The sequence below is a fragment of the Silene latifolia genome, chromosome X, assembly GCF_048544455.1.
Source record: "Silene latifolia isolate original U9 population chromosome X, ASM4854445v1, whole genome shotgun sequence".
Classification (NCBI taxonomy): domain Eukaryota; kingdom Viridiplantae; phylum Streptophyta; class Magnoliopsida; order Caryophyllales; family Caryophyllaceae; genus Silene; species Silene latifolia.
Window position 1 is genome coordinate 107870774 of NC_133537.1, and position 13156 is coordinate 107883929.

Sequence of the window (13156 nt, forward strand, 5' to 3'; positions counted from 1 at the left end):
AATTTGTTGCCGAATCCTTGTTGCATTAACACTAGGTTCCAAACTGCTATGGACCAGCAGCGCTATACACGAAGGTGCGATGATTATAACAGCGACCACTCATTCCCTGAGCTTAAGACAGAATTACCTATAGAAAAGCATGGCGCTATTATATACACACATGCTGTGTTCAAGGTGTTTCAAGAAGAAGTAATGGCTGCCGATTCATGTGGTGTTGATGACTTTGAGAAGGAGGAGCATGTGCGCATAATTCATGTAATCGATGCTGAGACAGACAGAATTTTCAAGGTGAGGTTGGACCTTAGAAGCACAGATGCAGTATGGGAGTGTAAACTGTTCGAAAGAATTGGATTACTCTGCAGGCATATTCTGTGGGTGTACAAGGGCAAAGGAATTGGGCGAATACCAAGCAAGTACATTGTAGATCGTTGGCTAAATAACACACACGCAGCGAAAGGTTTGATTCGACAACATTATTACAAAGGATGATTTTGACTTGTTACAAGTAATTGTTTTCAAGATAACATTGTCACCATGATAAAAGTAACTCTTTGTTTTACTTCCGTGCTTGATTCGAATGGGAATGTCATTGAGGATTCATATATGGCTACGCCTCGATAATGTCATTTGTGCAACGTATGGTCGAGTTCCGTCGATAGTTAGTGTTCTCAAAACTTTACCTACCGAACACACGGAAGAGTTAGCATCCTCCTAGTTGAGTTCCGGCAGAAGTTATGTATTGAACCGCTTACAAAAAACCACGAGATGGAGATCTTTGTTTGGTGCAGCTCGTCGTCTCAAGTCACTATCCACCCTCCGGAACAAGCACGCAACAAGGGGCGGAAAAAGATTGAAGTCGGCTAAACAACGAGGCCATTGAAAAAGCAGCCAAGCCAAAGAGGCTATGTGCATACTGCAAAGAAAGAGTTACCCACGACAGGAGAACATGCCCTCTTCGCATAGTGATGATGTAGCTGCCGAGAAAGCGACTAAAAAGAAAAAAGTTTGATCTTTGTTATGATGTAACAAGAACATTGTGACCTTAGCAATAATTAGTAGGATTTTTGTTGTTCTTTGTGACAATAATATGTCACAAAGTAAAAATAAAAATTAGAATTGTGTGTTCTTTGTGGCAATAACATGTCACAAGAAAAAGTCATTCGATTTTCCTTCATAATAGTTAACATTTTATACAAAGACTTACAACATTTTATACAAAGCAATAAATATTGTTTTAGGACCATTGTCCGTCCCGTTTTAGGAGCATATTTCCTAAGTTTTACAAACACTGTGTTATACAATTTGTTATACGATTTGTTTTGTTTAAGGAAAAGGGTTTAGGGTTGGATTAGGGCTCGCGGGCGGTTCCGCCTAATCCAACCCTAAACCCTTTTCCATCCCGTTTTAGGAGCATTTTTCCCCAAATTTAAATCCCGTCCACGACAGGGTATCACCCGTCCTTCCCTAGGGTTTAGGTTTGATTTTACTGTAACACTGTTGTACTACGAACAACCTTTGTTTAAGGAAAAGGGTTTAGGGTTGGATTAGGCGGCTCCGCGAAGCGGTTCCGCCTAATCGAACCCTAAACCCTTTTCCGTCCCGTTTTAGGAGCGTTTTTCCCCAAATTTAAATCCCGTCCACGACAGGGTATCACCCGTCCTTCCCTAGGGTTTAGTTTTGGTTTTTTTGCACCACGATTTATTAAGGAAAAGGGTTTAGGGTTGGATTAGGCGGCTCCGCGAAGCGGTGCCGCCTAATCCAACCCTAAACCCTTTTCCGTCCCGTTTTAGGAGCGTTTTTCCCCAAAATTAAATCATGTCCACGATAGGGTATCACCCGTCCTTCCCTAGGGTTTAGTTTTGGTTTTTTCCCACCACGATTAGCGGTGCCGCCTAATCCAACTCTAAACCCTTTTCCGTCCCGTTTTAGGAGCGTTTTTCCCCAAATTTCAATCCCGTCCACGACAGGGTATCACCCATCCTTCCCTAGGGTTTCGTTTTTGTTTTACTGTAACACTGTTGTACTACGAGCAACCTTTGTTTAAGGAAAAGGATTTAGGGTTGGATTAGGCGACTCCGCGCAGCGGTGCCGCCTAATCCAACCTTAAACCCTTTTCGTCCCGTTTTAGGAGCGTTTTTCCCCAAATTTAAATCCCGTCCACGCTGTGGTATCACCCGTCCTTCCCTAGTGTTTAGTTTTGGTTTTTTTGCACCACGATTTATTAAGGAAAAGGGTTTAGGGTTGGATTAGGCGGCTCGCAAGCGGTGCCGCCTAATCCAACCCTAAACCCTTTTCCGTCCCGTTTTAGGAGCGTTTTTCCCCAAATTTAAATCCCGTCCACGATGTGGTATCAGCCGTCCTTCCCTAGGGTTTAGTTTTGGTTTTTTTGCATCACGATTTTTAAAGGAAAAGGGTTTAGGGTTGGATTAGGCGGCTCCGCAAGCGTGCCGCTAATCCAAACCTAAACCCTTTTCCGTCCCGTTTTAGAGCGTTTTCCCCAAAATTAAATCCCGTCCACGACAGGGTATCACCCGTCCTTCCCTAGGGTTTAGTTTTGGTTTTTTCCCACCACGATTTTTTAAGGAAAAGGGTTTACGCGGAGCCGCCTAATCCAACTCTAAACCCTTTTCCGTCCCGTTTTAGGAGCGTTTTTCCCCAAATTTAAATCCCATCCACGATAGGGTATCATCCGTCCTTCCCTAGGGTTTAGTTTTGGTTTTACTGTAACACTGTTGTACTAAGAACAACCTTTGTTTAAGGAAAAGGGTTTAGGGATGGATTAGGCGGCTCCGCGAAGCGGTGCCGCCTAATCCAGCCCTAAACCCTTTTCCGTCCCGTTTTAGGAGCGTTTTTCCCCAAATTTAAATCCCGTCCACGACAGGGTATCACCCGTCCTTCCCTAGGGTTTAGTTTTGGTTTTTTTGCACCACGATTTATTAAGGAAAAGGGTTTAGGGTTGGATTACGCGGCTCCGCGAAGCGGTGCCGCGTAATCCGACCCTAAACCCTTTTTCGTCCCGTTTTAGGAGCTTTTTTTTGAGAATTTTAAACATAGTTACATAATCGTTGTTCAATTTAATATACCACACCTCTAATAGTAAATTGCACAATTAACCGAATTAAGATGTCATTCATTAAAAACAAGTGTTACAAACACTGATTACAAACGAAATACTTAGAAACAGTAACAGTAGTTAACTTAAATATTAGCTGTCACAGTAAGCATAAACTGTAACAGTCAAGGAAATATTAAATCTTTTACTCCCTTCTTAGTCGTTTATTCACAGGAGGAGAATGAACATTGCCGCCCTCTAGTAACTCCCTTTTCGATTCTTCCGTAACCTTCCATCTCTTCAATAGCTTTGACAACAAGAGGCCACTTCCTGTTAATCGAAGGGTTGAGTTTAGCATATGACTCCCTAAGAGCTGTAACACCAAGGAGAAATTGACGGTCTAAATCAGTTTCAGTGTATTTCTTCAGCTTATTTTCTTCTAGCTGTTTCCCAATACACTTGTTTTCCGCCATTAGAAACTTGATATGGGCTTCAGCATTGTTCAAGTCATTTTCAAGCACTTGTACTCGTTCTACCATTTCTATTACCTTACCATCAGATGATATAACCTGCTCAAGTAATGAATCTCTATGCCTTGTCATTTCTTCCAGTTCAAACTTGGTGTCTTCTAGTTTCCTTTGAATTTGTTCCATTTTTCTCTTGCTGCAACAAAAAAAAACCCATTAAAACAGAAAAATAAACTGTTTTCCCTAAATTAGAGAAAACAAAATCTATTTATAAACAAACAGAAACTGTTTTCCCTCAATTAGAGCAAGGTAGTCATATAATAAATGACATTTTAGCAACAGTCGTAATATTAAACCATCCATAATCTTTATAGATATTTAATATTACAAAAGATTAAAAAAAAATTAGACATGAAAAACCTTTGAATTTGTCTTGGCTTATTTTTTTGTTTAGAAAATGAAGTGTAAATGATGAATGAAAATGAGATTATTTATAGATAATTGAAAAAAACAGAACAGTTTTAAAAAAAAAAAAAAAATAACTACCTTGAAAAATGTCACTTTGAACAAAGTGCAAAACTGTTTTAGAAAGATAACTGCTGCATATTGTAGAATTCAAAGCGTCAAAACCGTCTCATTACATAAGAACATAATTGTGTTTTTTAAATCGAGATTATTTATAGATAATTGTGAAAAACAAACAGTTATTTTTTTAAAAAAATTAATCGCTTTAAAAACCACTTTTATTAATCGCTTTAAAAACTGTTTTTAAATGATGATTGATGTTAACCACGTGCATGTTCCCCATAATTAAATCCATTATAAATCGCACGAGTGGAGAATTCAAAGCGTCAAAATCTTTTATTATAATTTTCATTTATTACTATCACGTTGTTACAATAACATTATTTTCATTTTGTCTCGACTTTTTTTGTTTAAAAAAACACTTACATTTTAAAAACTGTTTTCAAAATTAAATGCTTTAAAAAAACAGTTAATTTTTGAATTCGAAAAGACAAAATAAGACATGAAATTTATCCAACCCATGTTTCGTATTCCCTATGAAGTGCGAGTTATAGCAATTTTGCAAGAGTGAAGAATTCAAAACGTCAAATTATGTTTTCTCTTTTCACTCTAAAACTGTCACCTTTATTCTGATAACATAGTTAATGAATTTTGCATATATTAAGTTCTTTATTAATAAGAAAACTTATTTGTAATATATTCCAAAATATTCGAAAATATGTTCCATGTCTATGACACCACTATTACGTTGTTAAAGTAACATTGTTTTAGAGTACATCACTTGATTTTCACTTTAAAACGAAGTACGGGCATTTCGGTGTTGAGTGGCTTCGGTTCATTCTCAATCGGTGGTTCTTTGTCTGACAATTCATCTTCTTCGTTGCCTTCCTTTGAGCATTCTAGCGGCTTCCCTCCTTGCAGACTATATCGGCCGATTGGTTTCTTTGATTTTTGAAGATTTCAACGGCGTCCAACAATTCAGCCCGTATTTTGTTGATGTCGACCATGAGCAAACATGCAGCAATTTGGGAAGCACATGCCCGCCGATAAAATGTGTTGTTGAGCAAAGAAGACTTGTTTGCATATCCCAAAACATTGGAGACGGCTGTCATAGTGATACTGGTGACTCTTCAAATACGGAAGCCCGTTTCGCCATTTAAACTTCACATTTACCACGGGATAGCGGAGCATTTCAGTTACCCTCACGTCGCCCTTTGTGTCCAGGTAGTGACTCATGCAACCGGCCTCGTCGAAAAGAACATTAATTTCCTTTTACTATCAATTAAGAAATCTGATTAATCAACAATGTTACAAAGATAGGTGTAACAAGAACAACTGAAACAACATAATAATGTTACAAAGTATACGTACATGTAACATCGAAATCAAATCAAATCGTAAACATACAATTCGACAACTCGGGGACTTATCACTTTGTCATTGCGATGTCGTAAGTGAATGAAGACTCCCGATTAGCATACGATTGATATGTCGATCACACTAATCTCTTTGTTGAGGAAATTAATACACACACAGAAGTAGTGATAGCCAGCCAAACAAGGTATAAAAATAAGTTCGGCATCAAGTCTGTAATTTGCCTTGCTCGCGTTGATGAAATTATCCCAAATTTCAAACAACTCGTTCTTTATATCGATATTCACTATCCTCCCGCATCACGGCCCAAGAGAGCATCTTTGTAGTTTTTAAAAAAAAAAAAAAATGTAAGGGTTAGATTTCCCTTGTAAAAGAATCATATGTTATTGAACAAAAGCAGACATTTAACACCGATGCAACTTACCATGTGACCTAGTCCTAAGTAAAGTATGGTTGGCCCCTTTGCCCTTGTGCCTCTTTTTTGTTCTCGACATAATTCAAGAGTAGAGACCAGCATTCAAACACCATCCAATTTGTGTGACTCCTAGGACGTAGTGAGAGTATATCAGCTCTTGTCAACCTCCTGTTGTCTCCAAACGCAGCCAGGATCTCACCGCATTCTGAACCATAAGAGTCGGATTACTCAAGAGTTTTTTAAAACGAGTGTAACATAAACAGTGTTTAAAAACCACTTTTACGTAAAACAAATGTAACAAAGTAACACTTTCACAAGTAACAAGTATTTTACCTTTTATGGAAGTCGATATCATCCATAAACGCATAATCAAGAACGTGCCTTCTCAAATTAGTTGATCGATGTTAGATTTTCGATTTGCTCTCATAAATTCGAGAGACTAGGAATATATCACCGTCAATTTCACCGTGACCTAGAGAACATCCCATAGCATCATCTTTATGAAATTTAAATATTATCTCCTCATCTTCACCAATTGCTCTAGGAGAATGCTTGTAAGCAACCGACTTCACCCTCTACTTTGTTTGGGCTCTTCCTCCTTTTGTTTTTCCTTTGGCTTCTTTGTTTTTTCCTCTTCCTTTTTTTCCTTCTTCTCTTCCAGCCTTCTTTTTTTGCGTGACTTTTCCTTCTTTTGTTCCCTTTCATTCCTGAATTTTGATATCCTCCCTTGCACCTCTTTTCGTACTTGATTCAAGTCGCTAAGAACAAGTATTGCACATATTTCAAAGACGGTACAACATTCTTTTCCGTTCATCCCCACTCGAGTCAAAAACCTTCCCGTGTAGAAAGCCATGTGCATCATCATGAAAACACCACAATCCACATTTTTTGCAATGCTCTGCCATTTAAATTTCACATTAGAGTGGGAAACTTTCCACTTTGGAGCCTTTTGCAATTTGCATTTCTGACAACATTTTCCCCATGATATTTGCCTGCACAAAAAGTACATCATTATTGTATCTATGTTATTGTAACAATGATTTCCAAATTTTTTAATGGAAATTTAAAGGTATAACATTATTTTGTAAGTAGAGAAACTTACCGCATTTCTTGCCATTTTTGCTTTTCGGGATCTGACATATAAGGGTTTGTTGTCTAGGTAGTCAACGGTTTTCGACATGAAATTTATGCAAGCACAGAAAAAGTGGTCCTCTAGAATGAGTGGAATGAATATCGCAATTGCATGATATATATCATTGCTAAGAGAACTTCTATACTGAGTCTACTTATATAAGAATAAAAAAATTATTAACAGTAATGTGGTTTACCATATCACAAATCGAAATTCGGTGGACTCGGGTTGTATTTGATCCTTTGTGTGAAGGACAAAGACAAAACTTCACTTTCTAAATGTCTGTTTTGAACGGGTTTTCCAACAGACATAGTTGCTAATGCGTCCTACAAAAATAAATATAAATACAAAGTCAATAAACATTATAGAAACACAAAATCAATAAGAATAAAAATTTATTTATTACAGTAACATACAGATTGACCCAAGCCCATGAAGATCCTCAATGGTGTATCACTTGCTACCTTTCTGGAGATGAGGTCATTGAGCAACATTGACCAACATTCAGTCACCATTATATAAATAAGCTCACCAGGAGCCAATGAAATTAAATCTTCCCTTGGAATGAAGTGATACTTCCCATACGAGACAAGCCTTTCCTTGTTGGACAATGAGATCTAATAGTCAGAACACCTTTTAATAGAGTTTGATTTAACAAGTAATAACTATTCAGTTGAAACAGTATTCACTTGCAAAGTAAAACGTTTTGTTTATCACAGTGCAAGAGTAAATAAAGTACTCACGTATCTGAGAGGTTCTCGTCATCGTCGATAAAACAATAGTCAATTGTTTCTTTCCTAACTTCAAGAATAGGCGCCATTATCTCCTTGTGTTTTATCATACTCTTGGACACAAGTGTTAGATCCGGAGCTGGTAGGCCACATTCGATTGTGCAGCCGTAGCGAGGATCCATCACGCGCATCCAGTCTTCAGTTGTTTCGACATGTAACAAATAGTGGTCGCCAGTATCTTCGTCGTAATTGTCATACAGATCTCATCATCGCAATCATCGACAATATCAACTTCATCATCGTCGTCATCTTCTCGCTACCGACCGCACCGAGTAGTTATTGGTTCTTCGTCGCCAACTGTCTCATCATCAGCCTCACTGGGTTTTTCTCCTTCCTCGCCTTTTTTATCATTCCCATCGGCGTCTTCATTACCAGTTGCTTCATACTCCTTCCTGTTATCTTCGTTTATATCGCCAGCACTGTCTTCATCTTTATCATCATCGTTCTCTTCATCTGGTTTTTCATTCCCATCCTCTTCTTCATCTTTATCGTCATCTTCCTTTTCATTTCCCTCACTGGTTGGTTGGTCATCAACCTAGCCTGATGCATCATCATCGGCCTCTTCCTTGTTATCTGTGGCACAAGTAATTGAATTGAATATAAATTACTAATGTTTTTCGGACCAACAATGCCTCATAGTTATACTAACAGTGTTACTGTAAATTTGCTACTTCAATTACCTTCAGAAGATCCTTCTTCAGCTGCCTCACTCGTTGGGTTCTCTTCAGCTTGGCCCGATGCATCATCTTCGGCCTCTTCCTTGTCATCTGTGTAGCAGATAATTGAATATATATATCACTGTAAACTTCTGATAAAACTACGACACAGTAACAACGTTACTATAACAGTGTTACAATAACAGTGCTAACAGTATTACATCAGCTAATACAACGAGTGCAAATAGATTTCTCTATTACCTTCGGGAGATCCTTCTTCAGCTGCCTCATTGGCTGGGTTGTCTTCAGGCTTGCCTGATTCATCAACTTCCGCCTCTTCCTCGTCATCTGTGTCACAGGTAATTGGATTCAATATATATTAACAATTTTTCTTTGAACCAAAAAAGGCACAATAGATACACTGTAAATTTTTGTTAAAATTACGTCACAGTAAAATTGTTACAGTTACATCCTCTTACACAACGAGTTTAAATAGATTCATCAATTACCTTCAGGAGATGCCGCTTCACCTGCCTCACTAGTTGGGTTATCTTCAGGCTGGCCTGATGTATCACCTTCGGACTCTTCCTTGTCATCTGTGTATCAGATAATGAATGAAAATATATTACTAAATTGTTTGTTAAAAAAGCACCCAGTAACAGAAAGCCTATAACAACATTACACTATTACCTTCACCAGATCCATCTTCTGGCTCGCTGGTTGTTTTGTCACCCTGCCCTGACGCATCATATTCATCAGCATCATCGTTTTCATCTAAAAGGAAAGTAATTGATTATTAGTAATTATTTGTAAAATGAAAACTCTATAACAAACGATCATGTAATGAGTGTTAGTGCAAGTGATTAGATTATTGTAGTATTGTTACTATATTACCTTCATCAGATGCATCTTTATCATCCTCGCCACTCCCCTCTTTGTCGTCTTCATATTCTTCTTCTTTATCATCCTCCTCCTCTTCATCTCCGTCATCCTCTTCACCTTTGCCAGATTCATCCTCTTCATCTGCATCATTGTCTTCATCTGCATCATACTTTTCCTCTGCATCATCCTCTTCATCTGCATCAGAAGTAAGCAATTGAATATTATATTACTAACTATTAATATATATAAAATATTACAGTATCAGTGTTATTGTAAAACTATAACTAAAAGTAATAATGAATAATCTTTGTTACTCGATCTATTACCTTCACAGATTGGCTTTCAAAGATCCTTTACATCCTCCTCTTTGTCCTCTTGGTCTTCTTCCTCTTCGTCCTCCTTTTCCTTTTCATCCTGTTCATCGTCTTCCTCCTCATCGGCACTTTCTTCATCGTTATCTATGTCCGTGCCACCCTCTTGAAGCCTCTTGTTTTTAAGACGACTCTCAACATCGCCGCCATCGTCATCCCCGTCCTCATCATCATCCTCTGCATCATCAGTCCCGTCATCATCGTTGCCATCATCATCATTCTCTGCATCATCAGTCCCGTCCTCATCATCACTTTCCACTCCGTCCTCCATCTCATCTTGTCTGTCCTCGTCATGAACCTCCTCATCCTCTTCATCATCTTCTTCATGATGTTGCTCACTTAAACTGCTCAATACTTCCTTTACCAGGGATTCTGACTTAACTGTCCTAGGACTTTTCTCTATTGGAAATGGTTCCAACTTCCCTCGACTTTGGACCTTGTATATACCGGGAAGTCATTCGCCCTCCTCTTCAACGATTGAGCCTTTCGCACAACATCTTCGGCATATTTAAGGTATTCAGGCTTTAGTGGTGATTTCTCGCTTTGATTCGAAAACCTTGATCATTGAGCAAATCTCTCGTGAACAAGGTTGGAATCCCTTCTATACATCAAGCAACATCGGTCGGTCTCCTAAGTCAATAAACCAGACAGAAAGAAATGAATTAGATACCAGATTTGGGAGTTGTAACAATTGCAGACAATTAAATTTATAAAAACAACTCACATCAATGACTTTTTCCTTCAACTCGGCATCTGTTTCAATGCCGGGAAGCTTCTCCATCAAGATGTACTCCCTTCCCTCACTACTCTTAAGAAAAACTGCCTCGTCATCCTCACCTTCATGATTCTCGCCCATCCTATTTATTAAACATATTAGTAATTAGTAATTAATATTAATAATTAACAATATAGTAAGGTAATGATAATTTTATTACAAGTAAAGCCATTACGAGAACGATATTACGGTGACCATATTAAGTGACGATATTACACGACAGTGCCACATTACCTTCATTTGGGATCCTTGCCAAGGCAAATAGGATAGACAGCTTTTCGACATCTCATTAGCTCCTAGACAGCCAATCTTCCTTCGTCTTTGACTCTTTTTGAAAGACTTTCATCTGTCCAATGTTGTATCAGAGGTAAGTTAGTTGGTTGTACCTCGCCATGGAACTCAAACCGGTGAATGTAGGCCAACAAAGAAACACCACAATACACCTACAAAGACACTTAATCGTTCTGTCTTCAACCCCTTGACACCCTCAACTACCTTCTCATAGACATACTTTGACCAATTAAAACCTTTTATTTTTTCAACATCGTCCCACTGACCTTCAACAATCTGAAATCAACAGAATAATTTGGAGTCGGCGCTAAAAAAGTGGAGAGCGCATAAAGAACGAACATCTGCTTGAACTCATCACCGCAGCCACCCTTGTTATTCTTAAACCAACTAGTCACCAAATCTAGCTTGATGTTCTGTCTTTGTAGAGATGTTGAACTTCCTTCTCCATTTGTTTTTTAACTCGGTGTCCTCAAGATGGGATCGCGACCGATCGGTCGCGTCGCAAGACCACATTATTACCCTTCACAGCGGTAAAAATAGGTCATGAACATCATCGTGACAAAGACAAACTCCTCTGTTTTGATTACATGAACCTTCAAACTGTCGCAATCAAAAGCCTCAACAAGCAAGTCTCAGCCGGAAGGAAGGGACTACGATATATTCATCTTCAATAGTCCTCCAAAACCAATTTCTTTAATGGCTTTCTTTTGCTTTACGGTAAACTTGCTCATAACATCGACCAACGATGGGCCCCGCACTTAGTTGGGTATTTATCCTACTGTATTAAGGAAGTGTAAATTAGCACCACTGCTTAAACAGTGTGACACTATTTTATGCCAACAAACCAGAAGAAGAAAGCAACAAAACAAGGATACGATAGAAAGGTGTTACTTTGTAACATCGAAACTTTAAACAACTCAACACGACGAACAAATAAATCGTAGAAAGGAGAACGGTAACACACATTAATTGCTCATTTATTACAAATTATTAACCCTAATTTTGAATCGAAAAACTAGAACGCAGAAAATCAATTACTCACTTCGAGCAAAACAGTTAGGCTAAATTTATTACGAATCAGTATAATCGACACAAACAACAACAATAACAACAAGAATAAAGAACAACCTAATTTTTTAATGGAAAATTAATTTCCTTCTAAGATCAATTAACAAACAAGTATAATCGACAATGTTACAGTAGCACTTAAACAGCATAAAAATGTTACAGTATAGGTGTTACTGTAACACTGAAACTGAAATTGAAAGTTTAAACATACAAGTTTTGGCCACTAGAAAGACACATACTTTTTTAAGACCTCTTCTTTTTCAGCCTTCACCACCGTCTTGGCTGGTCTCTTCTCTGTTTTAGCCCTCTTCGACATTTTGGAGCTGACGCTCGAGTCATCCGAAACCTCATAATCTCTATCACTTTCATCTTCAGATGACATGGGCTTATCTCTAGGTCTCTTTTTTGTTACTCGATCGGCTTCTTTGTTTCGCCACCTTTTTTGGCACTGCGTTTGTCGGTTTCTCTTTTACAGACACCTTCACGCTCTCTTTCTTGCTTACTAGCTTTTCTGCTATTGGCTCTTTTGCCGCTGAAACTTTCTTTTTTGGTACAACCTTCTCCGCCATCTTTTGTTTGGGCACCTTCTTTGCCACCTCTTCGTCACCAACTCGCAGATTTGGCCGTTCTTTGTTTTCGGGGTCCGACTCTTTGTTACTGATAACTTTTTTGGGCACCTCTTATTTTGTCTCCTTTGCAACCGATTTTGATTGCTTAGTCGCTGCCTTTGACGTTGCCACAGTTGCTGCCTTTTGAGGAGGTGCACTTGCTTGCTTCTCAATGGGCACCGATTGCTCCTTCGACAACACTGGTACATCATGCGACACTTTTCCGCACGCCTTCTTCCTCGGCACATTGGTTTCTTTTTTACTTTTCTTTGGATCGGAACATTCGCACTGCTCCTTTGGTATCTTCTTCTTTGGTGGCTTAAGCACCTTTTCGCAGGCACCTTACTTTCCTTTTGGCACCTTTTTTGAAGGAGCGGTGTTGCCAGCGTAGACTCTCTGTAGGCACCTTCGTCGCCTTTTCATTTGTAGGATTTGAAAGCTTTTGGTCTGCATCTTCTTAGTCGACTTTGGCAAGTTCTCTGTCGGCACCTTTTTGCTCTGTGGCTTCTCTGATGCGGCCACTTTAGCCTTCTTAGTGGGAGCTGATTTCTCAAGTACCTCTTCTTTCCTAACATTGTTATTTTCAAAAATTAAAATCAGAAGTTTACAATAACAATATAATGACAACAATTAAATTGAAAAGGAATGATGGTAGTCAAGTCATTGAAGAAATGACAAATGGGATACGAATAATGGCGGTCGAATAATTTTTTAAAGATCAATTGATTACATTTTTTGTAACAATGAGA

At 38.6% G+C, this 13156-nt stretch overlaps 1 long non-coding RNA gene across 1 annotated transcript; it reads right to left on the reverse strand.

Moving 5' to 3' along the window:
- Positions 1-8244: 8244 nt before the first annotated feature.
- LOC141621531 (uncharacterized) lies at positions 8245-8756 on the reverse strand. The gene is made up of 3 exons (XR_012532419.1): positions 8674-8756; positions 8437-8523; positions 8245-8329 (listed from the first exon to the last, which is right to left on the reverse strand). It is a non-coding gene; the product is annotated as an uncharacterized LOC141621531 (long non-coding RNA).
- Positions 8757-13156: the final 4400 nt, after the last annotated feature.